The following is a 12,624-nucleotide window of genomic DNA, read 5'->3' on the forward strand; positions in this document are numbered from 1 at the left end:
TACAGATTATGTTTTACCCACAGGAGAGACAAGCTGTGGACATTTTTCATACAGTTGTCCGCATGTTATACCCAGGAGTAAAGAAACGTCAAAAAACTGCAGATGCTGGAAATCTGAAGTAAAAACAGAAAATGTTGGAAGCACTCAGCAGATCAGACAGCATCTGTGGAAAGAGAAACAGAGTTAACATCTGAGGTCAAAGAACTTTGTTTAGAACAGACGAAGAGACTTTGACACAAAAGTGTTAACTCTATTTTTCTTTCCATAAAGGTTGCCTGACCTGCTGAGTGTTCCCAGCATTTTCTGTTTTTAATTATGTTGTACTCAGGTGTGCACACAGAGTATGCCATTACATACAGACACGCACATAGGCTGGGAATGATTATACATAAGAGGACAAACAGATTGTGAGTTTGCACAGCACACACACACACACACACAGACACACACAGACACACCACGGGCAACTTGTCTGCAGGAGCGATGGGTCTTGAAGTTGTACACCAGCCAAGGGTTCATTGCATTGGGGAGAGATAACAGGGAGCATATTACATGGAGATGAGTGTACAGATTGCAAGCCTTTACATACAGGGCAGAGCACACGTTGTTTATATTACAGCAAGAGATGCATTGAAGAGTTGACATGAAATCATAAATTACAAAATCTGAGTTGAACTATTCTCTCAATGTCATTTTGACCTTGATATGAAATACTGCTTGGAGGCTCACCGCAGGGTATGTCTGCATTGATTCTAGAGAAATAAAACATAACTTCAGTGGTTTATAGTGGCAACATCTTAGTTTAGTTTAATCCCTGGTTCAGTACAAGGATGAGCATCAGCAAAATGCCAAAGTTGTCACATCTGAGTTACAAAAATGGAATTGAATAATGTGGTTTGAGCAGTGAGGGGAACAGAATTTATTTCATTGCAAGTTTTAGAGGAATTTCACAGCTACAAAATGTAATAAATTACATTACTGTAATGAATAATGTTAACTCTTGTTAACCTGTTAACAGAGCTGCAGGAATAATAATTAAACACTAGATGTTTGAAGCATCATGAAATAATTAACCAGCAGCTTTGGAAACCTGTGGATTTCTAGCCATCCAAATGGAGAGACAAGCTGCATGTTTCCACCTGAAAACACTGCAGGGTTATGGAAGGAGCGTGTGTGTTTACAACTGCAGCAAGTGACAGAGTAATTGCCATCAGAATGCTTGGCTGAGCACACCAGCACTATCAAGTAGAATCGGATAGGGAGACGCTGCTGGCGGAGATTAAAGGGAATCTGACAGTAATGAGTTCAGAGCTGGCTGGGTTGGTCTGTTACTCATCAATTCTCTTCACAGCAGACTCAGCCGTATCAGTACATAAGCAGACTGCCAGAAAAATAAAGCTGGAAGCAGGATTTCTGAAAACTCCTTCTTTAAATATCTATTTGTGTCGCAGCTATCTTCTCAGTGACAATGCCATTTAATTATTTGTGTAAATCAATTAAAATAGCACAAGGCACATCCCAGTGATAAATTGTCACAAGCATTATATCAGTGAGAAGTCAACGAAAAAAAGTAGAAAATTCTCTGAGCTGTGTTGTGCTTTGGGTATTAAAAAGGGGATGATTTGCATTTATATAGCCCATTTCACAATCTCAGGATGTTCCAAAGCACTTCACAGCCAATTAAGTACTCGTCAAGTGTAATAACTCTTGTAATGGAGGTAGGGCAGCCAATTTTCACGCAACGATGTGATATTGACCAGATAATCTTTTTAGTGATGTTGGTTGAGGCATATATATTGTCCAGAATACTAGGGAGAGTTCCAAAGTTCTTCTTCAATATTACTCCATGGTCTCTGTTACATTTGTTTGAGAGGGCAGACAGGTTAGTGTTTAACTCTCTCATCCTGGGGATGATACCTCCTTGTTGGTCTGCTCCTGGGCCTGGCCAATATGAATATTCACAGGTCCAGGTAGTGGCCATTGAGGATTCCACTCAAGCTGTCTGCCTGCGCCTCTTCCAAGGATATGTCCCTGGAGAGGGAGCACAGCATGTCTACTGTCTCTCAGGAGGCTGTCTGGGACCAGTGGGAGCCACAGGGGCTGGAGTGCCTCCAGGACAAGCATGATAATGTTTCAGTTCGAATTCAATGTGAATTTTGGTATTGGTATTGGTATTGGTTTATTATTGTCACTTGTACCGAGGTACAGCGAAAAACTTGTCTTGCTATATCGATCGTACAGGTCAATTCATTACACAGTGCAGTTACATTGGGTTAGTATAGAGTGCATTGAGGTAGTACAGGTAAAAACAATAACAGTACAGAGTAAAGTGTCACAGCTACAGAGTAAGTGCAGTGCAATAAGGTGCAAGGTCACAACAAGGTAGATCGTGAGGTCATAGTCCATCTCATCGTATAAGGGAACTGTTCAATTTCTGATGAAAATGAGAATGTAAATATTCTGATGAAAATGATGTAAATGTTTCAAGTGTGTAAATAAATGTTATTTTAGAAAGAGCAACTCAATTTCGATGCTGCACAGGAATGTTACCCTGGATCTCCTCAAACTCCTGTCTCAGAGACAGCAATGTCACTACAGACCCACTGCTGACAGCAATGCAGAGTGAAACCAGGACCATGGGCAATGAGGTTAATATTAAAGATGTGCTTTGCATTAATATCCACCCTGTCACTTCCAGTCATTCTATGGAATTACATATCAATTTTCAATTTACTTGTCAACCTCACTGAATATTCTGAATTCATGTCAAAATTTTTCATGTTAAATACTTCTCACACTTTTAAACATCAAATGACTTTGACTTGGATTACACAGAGTTATTCACTACTGTATTCAAAGGGCTTGGATTTTTCAAAAGGCAGGAGAAAGTTTTGGGAACAGACTTTTTGAATGTATTGTGCTGCTGCTGCAGAAAGCTAACTTTCATGGTATTTATACCCTGTGTATGTATGCGTTTGACCAAAAAAAAACTTGAACTTGGGCTTACTATATATACAGAATTGAAAGGAAAGGAATTCTTGAAAAATTGCCTTTAATATTGATCACTGCAATAATGGTGATATTTGCTCTTAAAATCACTGTATCCCAGAGTTATGGAGTGATGAACTATGCTCAATGGTACTGTTCCTCGGAGAGTCATACTGTAACAGACTTGTGCCTTTCTTAGGCAGCCACTTGAAATCAAGGATGACTTGCTTCCAGTCCAGTTTTTTGGAGAGGAGGATGCCTGTGCATGGTTTCTTTTCATGTATGGTGGTCATCGCAAGCCAGCTACCACACGGACTAGACAAGCAAACCGCCAGGAAAATAAACTTGTCCAGTGTCGAGGTGGTCCAAGATGATTGGAGACCAGGTTCTGCTACATTCTAAGCACAACAGATGTGCTCTGAGGGCACTTACATATAGATACAGACATACCATTTTGCCTCTTCCTCAGCTCCACTCCCTCACACCCCAGTTTCCTCCTTTAGTCTCCCCCTCCTTCAGACTCCCTATCCCTGCCCTCAAAAGATTTCACTGGTAATTTCTTACAGGACCAGAACCATACCCCAGTGTTATAGTACAACATATTTGTGCCTAAGAGTAATACAGTGACAGACCTGCATTCATCAGTACTTTACCCAGTGTAATTTAGTCACAGGCCTTTATGCACCAGTATTCTACATCTGTGTTATACAGTGACATCCAGATCCATCTACCATTGTACCCTGATTTCATAGAATGACAGACCTCCATCTGACATATTATAGTGTCACTGACCTCTGCCCAATGGTATAGTACTCTGGGCCCAATCTGAATATCGAGCTCAATCTGGCTTTAGGCTAGTATGATCCTTCAGTCACCAGTCTCTGAATGTCTGGGTCTAGGCCCAGTTTGGTCTGTGTGTCTCTGGTCCATGGTGCAGGCCCAGTTTGGTCCCTGAATCCCTGGTTTGAGTCACAGCAAGTGGGCTTTGAGAACCCAGACAACCATCAGGTGGGCCCAGACGTCCAGGCCCTAGATTATTTTGCCCCTGGAGAGTTGGGTCCAGCATTGGGTGTGCCCTGGGGACCAAGAGGACAATAGGGGAAGTTGAGTCCTGCCTCCATTCTTCAGCTGTAGCCATCAAGGGTTTCTGCCCTGTCAGCAGGTACTTTAAGCCATGGGATGACATTACCAGCTACTTTATCAGATGGGTCTGTCCTAGGGATTGCTGGTCATGTCCATAGAACCAATGTTGGCTGAATGGGAAAATTGGCACCCTGTATCAATGTCAAAATGGACAGTCAATGTTCCTTACAGATATGAGAAATCCTATACCATATGGGACTGTTGGTACGCCAAGGTGGAACCCAACAAAAGTAACTTGTTCCATGAGAATAATGAAGAAAATGATAATAGTAAAGCGTTGGTCTATCCAGTTAAAGTTCCTCTTCATTTCAGAGTCCCACTTAAGTGAATTTGATTCACTCCATGGGGTATCAAGAAATGGCTCAGTGTATTTGTTCCGACAACAACTCAGCTGCAATGCTTTGAACTCCCACTATGCCTCTACCAAGCTCTTCTAAATCTGGTAGAGCATTGATATCTATTTGGTAATGTGGAAGATTGCTTAGGTATGTAGTTTGCATAAGAAACCAGCTCATCTCTGACCCAGCTAGGTACTGCTCATCACCCTACCTTAAACAATCAACAAAGCAACTGAGGCCTTGACACTGCTATTAGGGGACACTTTGCTGTCATCTGCCCAACAACTTTTGCTGAAAACTCAGATCCAGATCTCAGCACAGCCTTGATCCAAACATGCAGCAAAGAGCTGAATTCCAAAGGCAAGACAGAAGTGACTGCACTTGACATCAAACCAGCATCTGAGTGTGGTGTCAAGGAGCCCTGATAAATCTGAAGTCAATGGGCATCAAAGGAATAACATTCTAATGAAATTTTTTTTTAAAAATGCAGATGCTGGAAATCTGAAATGAAACAGAAAATGCTGGAAACACTCAGCAGGTCAGGCAGCATCTGTGGCAAGAAACATAATGCTTCAGGTTGGAAATCGTTCATCAGTTCCAATGTAGCATCTGTACGTTTTTCTTTTCACCATCTCTCTTCTCCCTTCTGCTCTCTCTTCCCCTTCTCTCTTTCTCTTCCCCCCCCCCCTCACTTTCCTGCCCTCTTTCCATCCCCTTCTCAATGAACTCTTGAACACCCCACTTGGCTCTTGGCTCCTCTCCCCGGGTTACTCACTCCTCCCAATTATCTTTATTGTTCTCCCCTTGTCATCCAAAAATAAATTCTTATTTTGCAAGCTTTGCAGTGAATGTAACCAAGGGTAGAAGTGAAAGGATGCAGGGATCTGAGGAGTGCAGAACTGCAGGAGGTTGTAACAACAAGATTATGTCCAAAAAGAGATTGGAACACAATGAAAATTTTAACTGATATCAATGGAGTTTATTAAAGCAAAGCACTTTCCTTTGCACAATTCAAAACTTTTGGCATTCTATTATTGTTTAGCAGTGCAAATAAAATTCCAATTAATGTGGATTAAATTTCTTAATCACTTGGTAGTCTTAATTTCTATTCAATTAGCTGCTTTATATTAATTATTTAATCCGCTGATGGAGTGTTGATCTAATCTGCCTCCCAAAGGAAATTAGATGGACATACTATGTAATGAGCAATCAGTATTTTAATCCTGTTTAACCCTTGGGTTTTCTTATCATGTTCCGAGGTACTGGGTGGCCAAAAAGCATTCCAGTTTGTGGAGATATGGGATCTGCTTCCAGGATGGACAAATGGGTGGGCACTTGAACAGAATATCTCCCGTAGAGTCAAACAGTATAACATAAAACTCTGTTTTCCTTGGACAAGCCTCGATGTGTGAAGTTCCACTATGGTCACATATACACAAGGAGAACAAGAAATCAGTTGGCTGCCTCTGGTAACCCAGACCCTTCCTATCAACCCTATGTCATTGTATAAACATTGGAGAGACTTGAGCAGGAAGGCTGGGCAATTCTTTGCTGGATATCACTTCCATCCCCACCATGGATCTTTCCTGCACCCTTTCCAGTTTAATAAGGATGTCATAAAACTGGAAAGGGTGCAGAAAAAATTCACAAGGATGTTACTAGGACTGGAGGGCTTGAGCTATAAGCAGAGACATGATAGGCTGGGACCTTTTTCCCTGGAGAGTAGGAGGCTGAAGGGTGACCTTACAGAGGTACATAAAATCATGAGGGGTGTAGATGAGATGGATGGTCACAATCTTTTTCACAGGGTGGGGGAGTCTAAAACTAGAGGACATAGATTTAAGGTGAGAGGGGAAAGATTTAAAAAGCACCTGAGGAGAAACTTATTCACACAGAGGGTGGTGGGTATATGGAACGAGCAGCCAGAGGGAGCTGTGGATACAATTACAATATTAAAAAGACATTTAGACAGCACGTGGATAGAACATGTTTCAAGAACAGGAACCAGGGCCGTACTCTTGGATCCTGGAACCAGAGACCAGAGTGTGAACACATACCTATCACTGAATAACCCTGGGGTTAGATGGGTCTGTCACTATACATCCCATCATTCTAGTTCTGTACTATTGGGCACCGAACTACAACATTGAGGTTCAAAACAGAGGGACAGGACTGTCACCATATAACACTGTAGCACTGTACTGATGGATACAGTTTTCTCAAAGGCACTGTCTATAATCTCAAAGAGTTCTTTTAAAGAGCTGGTACTGCACAAAGGGCTGTATTATTCTTTGAATTATCATCCCTATTAAGGCCTCCCTCTCAGATTTCACTCATGTAAGAGACAGGCACTTGGGTATGAACTTGCAGGATTCCTAGATAATTCTGATCTGTGAAATACAGAGGTCATTGAAAGCAGAGAAGGACGAAATGTGTTCAGCCTGAATTAAGGGAGTGAGAAGCACCTATTCTCTGAGGGAAAGGTGTGAACTGCTAGATTTTAAAAAAATATACCGTGATATATTTTTCCTGATTGGCCTGGAGTGGTGCCTTTACAGTCTACCTCTGAATGTACAAGATTTCAGCATCGGGTGATTGCCAGATACTATATTATATTTTAGTTTTCTTCTTTCACTTACTTAATATCATTTCATATCATGTCCACAGTTACAGGAGACAGTTTGTTCCACTTGGTGTGCTCCCAGGCTCATGCATAGCAAGCAGAACCTATACATTCTGCCCACAACCTGTCCTTTATTGTTGAAATACAAAGTTGGCATCCTTAGTTCCATCCCTGATGCAATATTAGTTTCTTTGGGATGTTCAGCATGGTATCCTCTTCTTCTGTTGTAAATACTGATGCAAAGTACTTATTCAGCATGTTGCCATTTCAAAATAACATTATTAACAGTTTCCAAGGTGCCTTAATATTTCTGACCACCATCTTTTGCTACAAACAAGTGTTAGGCATTTTTTGCAGTTCTCTCCTCTTACTCCCTTTCTGCATTTCTTACCATCTGTCTTTTCACCTCTTTGTATCTCTCCCACTTGCAGGATCAGTGCTACTTTTTGCAGTTTGGTATCTGTTTCATTTAGTTTTATATCATCCTTTACATGTTTTGCCATCCATTGCGGTTTTTACTTGCTGACGAAAATTCTGCCGTTCAGATGTATCACTTTAAATGCCTTTTTGAACATCTCACATTAAATTCTGTAGAATTATCCATTAATAGGCTTGCCAATTTTACAATTAACAGCCTCTGTCTCATCCCTTTGAAGTCAACCTTACCTAAGTCCAGAATCTTTTTAATGTTCTGTGTTTCTCCTTTCAAATACAGCTTTTATCTCAATCATTTTATGATTGTCTTAGATAATTGTTCACAATGTTAGATTGTTAACTAAACCTGGATCATTTGACATTACCACATATAACACAGCCTGCTACCATATTTTTCCTAGAACATATTGCTGCAAAAAACTATTCTGTTAACACTCAAGAACTTTATATTCAATTGACATGAGCCACTCTGCTTATTCCTATATTGACAGTTTTCAGTTGCTAAGGCTCAAGGCTCTGGATTTCCCTCCTAAACCTTTCCACTTCTCTATTTTATTTCATTCTTTAAGATACCTCTAGTAACCTATCTTTTTGAGCAAGTTCACGACTACATCTCCTAAAATCTACCTGATTAGCAATGATGTCAATTTTTTGTTCATAGAGCACCTTTAAAATACTTTGGTGGATTTTGGTACATTAATTCAAATTGTTGTTGCTATTATATGACTTTTTAAAAAAAAGATTATAACCATTGTGCTTTTGTGTTTATATATTCTGCCTCTTCACGTCTGCTATCAGAAGGATTAAGCACAAATTCATAACACTATCAGTGAAAATCTTTATCATTCCCGTTTCTTAATTCTACCTCTAGACTCTCTGTTGCCTGAGTATGATTCTTTATGCCATCTCTTATCATAGAAGTAATTGCATCCTTAATCACCGAGACTATTCTTTCCCCTAACCAGCTTCTGCATCCTTCCCACATACTTTATAGTTGGATGTATTCATTCCCAGTTCTGACTACCTTGCAATCCCTTTCGGTATGGCTGCCATATTGCATCTTGTAAATTGTATTTATAGAGTAACAAATCATTTAATTTCTTTTCCTTGTACTTTTTACATTTACGTAAAGAATGCATATTTGGCTCACACTCCATTTCCCCCACCCCCAGCTATATTTCACCATAATTAGGTTCCTAAAAATTGCCCAATTTTTACATGGTGAAGCACAACCGCAGACTCGAGTTAATCAATTCCTTCTGTTCCTGTGGGCTTGAAATTAAATTGCTGCTCTCTGACAACCACAAAAAATCCCGTTTATACTTTTAGCCACAAAGAGATGTTGCCAGTCATGAAATGTTCGCAGAGAAACTTTCAATCAAAATCATTCCTGCTAGATCCTTGATAATTTTAATCTAATTTCATTTAATCACAAGATTTCACTGACCACTGGGAAGCGTCATCTTTGTAAGTATTATCTGCCGATCATCATGTTGTATGCAGGACATCATCTTTTCTAAATCAATGATCACAACAGCTCCGTCCATTGGGGTATCCAAGCATACGTGATGGGTTCTATGGATACAGGTCCTGGGATATCAATGAACATGGAGAAAACATCCTAATGTGGTCTTATTGTGCTTGGATCTGGTGTCCCCTGCCTGCTATGAATCACTTAGCATGATAGGAATACGACACTATATTTAGAACATAGAACATTACAGCACAGTACAGGTCCTTCGGCCCACAATGTTGTGCCGACATTTTATCCTGCTCTAATATCTATCTAACCCTTCCATCCCACATAGCCCCCCATTGTTCTATCATTCATGTGTCTATCTAAGAGTCTCTGAAATGTCCCTAAAGTATCTGCCCCCACAACCTCTGCAGGCAGTGCGTTCCACGCACCCACCACTCTGTGCAAAAAACTTACCCTTGACATCCCCCTTATACCTTCTTCCAGTCACCTTAAAATTATGTCCCCTTGGGTTAGCCATTGTCGCCCTGGGAAAAAGTCTCTGACTGTCCGCTCGATCTATGCCTCTTATCACCTTGTACACCTCTATCAAGTCACCTCTCATCCTCCTGCTCTCCAAAGAGAAAAGCCCTAGCTCACTCAACCCATCCTCATAAGACATGCTCCCCAATCCAGGCAACATCCTGGTAAATCTCCTCTGCACCTCTCTAAAGCTTCCACATCCTTCCTATAATGAGGTGATCAGAACTGAACACAATACTCCAAGTGTGGTCTAACCAGAGTTCTATAGAGCTGCAATGGCACCTCACGGCTCTTGAACTCAACACCCCGACTACTGAAGGCCATCACACCATACGCCTTCTTAACAACCCTATCGACCTGTGTGGCAACCTTGAGGGATCTGTGGACATGGACCCCAAGATCCCTCTGTTCCTCCACACTGCTAAGAGTCCTGCCATTTACCTCGTATTCTGCCTTCAAATTCAATCTCCCAAAGTGTATCACTTCACACTTTTCCGAGTTGAACTCTATCTGCCTCTTCTCAGCCCAGGTCTGCATTCTATCAATATCCTGTTGTAATCTATAGCAACCTTCTACACTATCCACAACACCACCAACCTTTGTATCATCAGCAAATTTACTAACCCACCCTTCCACATCCTCATCCAAGTCATTTATAAAAATCACAAAGAGCAGGGGTCCCAGAACACCACTGGTCACCGACCTCCAGGCAGAAATTTAAATTTGAAATTTTAAAAACATCATAGTTAAGAGCAGGAGAGAGAACTGCTGTGATCAATGATGAAGTGATGAACCTGTTCCTTGGAACCACTCCCAGACAGGTTTCGATCTGCATCAGCAACTGCAGTGTTAAATATGTAGCCACACAACATTTCCTATCATCTCCATGGCAGCTTTTCTTACAGTTGCTCTGGCTGCCATGGAGAATGCCCCTTTGAGACTCCAGCTTACTTCCCATTCTGTCAGGGACTATGCCGGTTGGGCATATCCAGCAAGCAGGCGAATACCACCCTAAACCATCTTATATAGGTCATTTTTCCCAATTTGGGGTAATTTTCCCTGCCCCCAGATTGGGTGACAGTGTTAAACTAAGCATCAGCTTATCACACCAAATGGAATGAAACCCAGTTTCTAAACAGCAGAGTGAAAGCAAAGAAGCCTCAATCTTGCGGATGTAATTATAATTTAGATTAACTCTTTTGCAGAAATGGATCACCAAGGGAGGTGGTAATGGCTGGTTGTAAATGCTGCTTCAAGACTGTGCTGGCTGTGCAAGTAATAAGTAAAACAATGAGTCATGTGAGAAGTATTATAGGATGCGGTTATTGCTAGACACGTGGACTGATTAGATAGACTAACAACTTTCTGTTTCCATATATTTCATATTCCACCTATGATGATATTTATGTATAATGTAGATAGCTACTATGCTGTAATTTTTCAATGTGTCATAAGCATAATGCCCCATGAGTTGAAAGAAGAAGTTCACTGATTTGACTGTCAGCCTTCACCACCACGTTAGAGGCAGCATAAGATTAATGGTCCCAGTGTACTGCTGTACTGAAGACCCCAGACTCTGAAAGATACCTTCTCATTTATTTGGCTTAAGGATACCACCTACTGTATGGATAACTATCGTTTTAATTTCTTCCAAATATTTTTCCTTCCTGTAATATCTTAGTATTAATTTCTTCCAAATTGGAGCAATTTTATGCAGTGCAATTGATTCCATTCAGAAATGGATTGATGCTGGCCAGTTTTCCTTTATGTTCTTTTGAGTCAGCTGGAGTAGAATCGGTCAGTTTGAGTTGCCAGCCTTACCTCAATATCAACACGAATCTTATTGTTGCTGTGTGTCATTGTCCTGTGGTTACATTTGGCTGATGATGTGAAAGAAATCTATTAATGTGATAATTCTACAACACCCCGTGAGTCCAAAGAAGAATTATTCAATGGTCTCACTGTCAGCCATCACTGCCTTCCCAGTGCATACAATGTAATTAATCTAAATTATAGTTTCATTCCCAATGTTAAGTCCTCCTGTGGAATATTAAGCACTGTTTATTTGTATCTACATATGTTTTGCCCATTAGGTTGGCAGCTAGAGCAGAAGTTAAATACTTGGCATCCTGTTAAACTTTCCACGTTAGTTTTTACCATTAATTCTTCAATTATCTATGATCCTCTTTTCCATTGTCCTTAAAACTGACTTAGTGGGAGAATTTGAAATGATGCAGTGTCCACTGGAGTACATAGTTATTCATGGCCACTGCTGCCTATCCTCACTCCCTCCACTGTACCTACAGTAACAATGCATGAACAATTGTTAACAGCAGATCCATATTATAACTTAGTGGTTAGGAGCTTCATTTAAAATATTTTTGACTTACTGGAATGAAGCCTTAGAGCATCTAAAATGTCGTCAGAACTATGAACCAAGGGTTGTTCTTCTACTCCCCCTGTCATTCTCCCATTTAGAGTCTAAGTCCTCCTCCCATTCCCATCTGCTTCTCTTTGTGTTCCCTGCTGCAGAGGAAGAGCCACACATTGAGAAGTTGGCAGAAATTTGAACCGTGCAAGTGCTGTACATGGAAGGAGTTAGCAGGAGATGTCTCATTTCGTCTGGTTTGTGGGGTAACACGAGACGGGAAAGGAAGAGTCTGGAAGGTGCACTGTGCTTCTTAAAGGCAATAATGAAGGATTGGATAATTGTGTTGGTTGAACTCAAGTCAACAGTTTGTGCTGAGTTAATAATTTATGAAGTCATAGTGCAACCTCCTACATAGTCAACCCAATTTTTTGCAGCATTGAATCCAGATTCTGTGTATAGTACTATTGGCATTGATTCCGTCACCCAGCTCCTGTCAAGAACTTCAGCTGATCCAATGACTTTCATTTGGTACTAGGAAGCCCTCCTCCTCTGCTGTAGATTGAAGGGACTACGTATATGGGCTGGCCACCTTATGCCGGTAAGACTACTCGAGCCTTGGTCAACACAATAGCCAGCTGGAAGTTTAGAGCATTGAAATGTTAATGCTGTAGAGGAAAGATCCCACAGAAGAAAGAAAATAAGGGACATTGTAGTGTTTTTCATGGCT

The sequence above is a fragment of the Pristis pectinata genome, chromosome 24, assembly GCF_009764475.1.
Source record: "Pristis pectinata isolate sPriPec2 chromosome 24, sPriPec2.1.pri, whole genome shotgun sequence".
NCBI lineage: Eukaryota > Metazoa > Chordata > Chondrichthyes > Rhinopristiformes > Pristidae > Pristis > Pristis pectinata.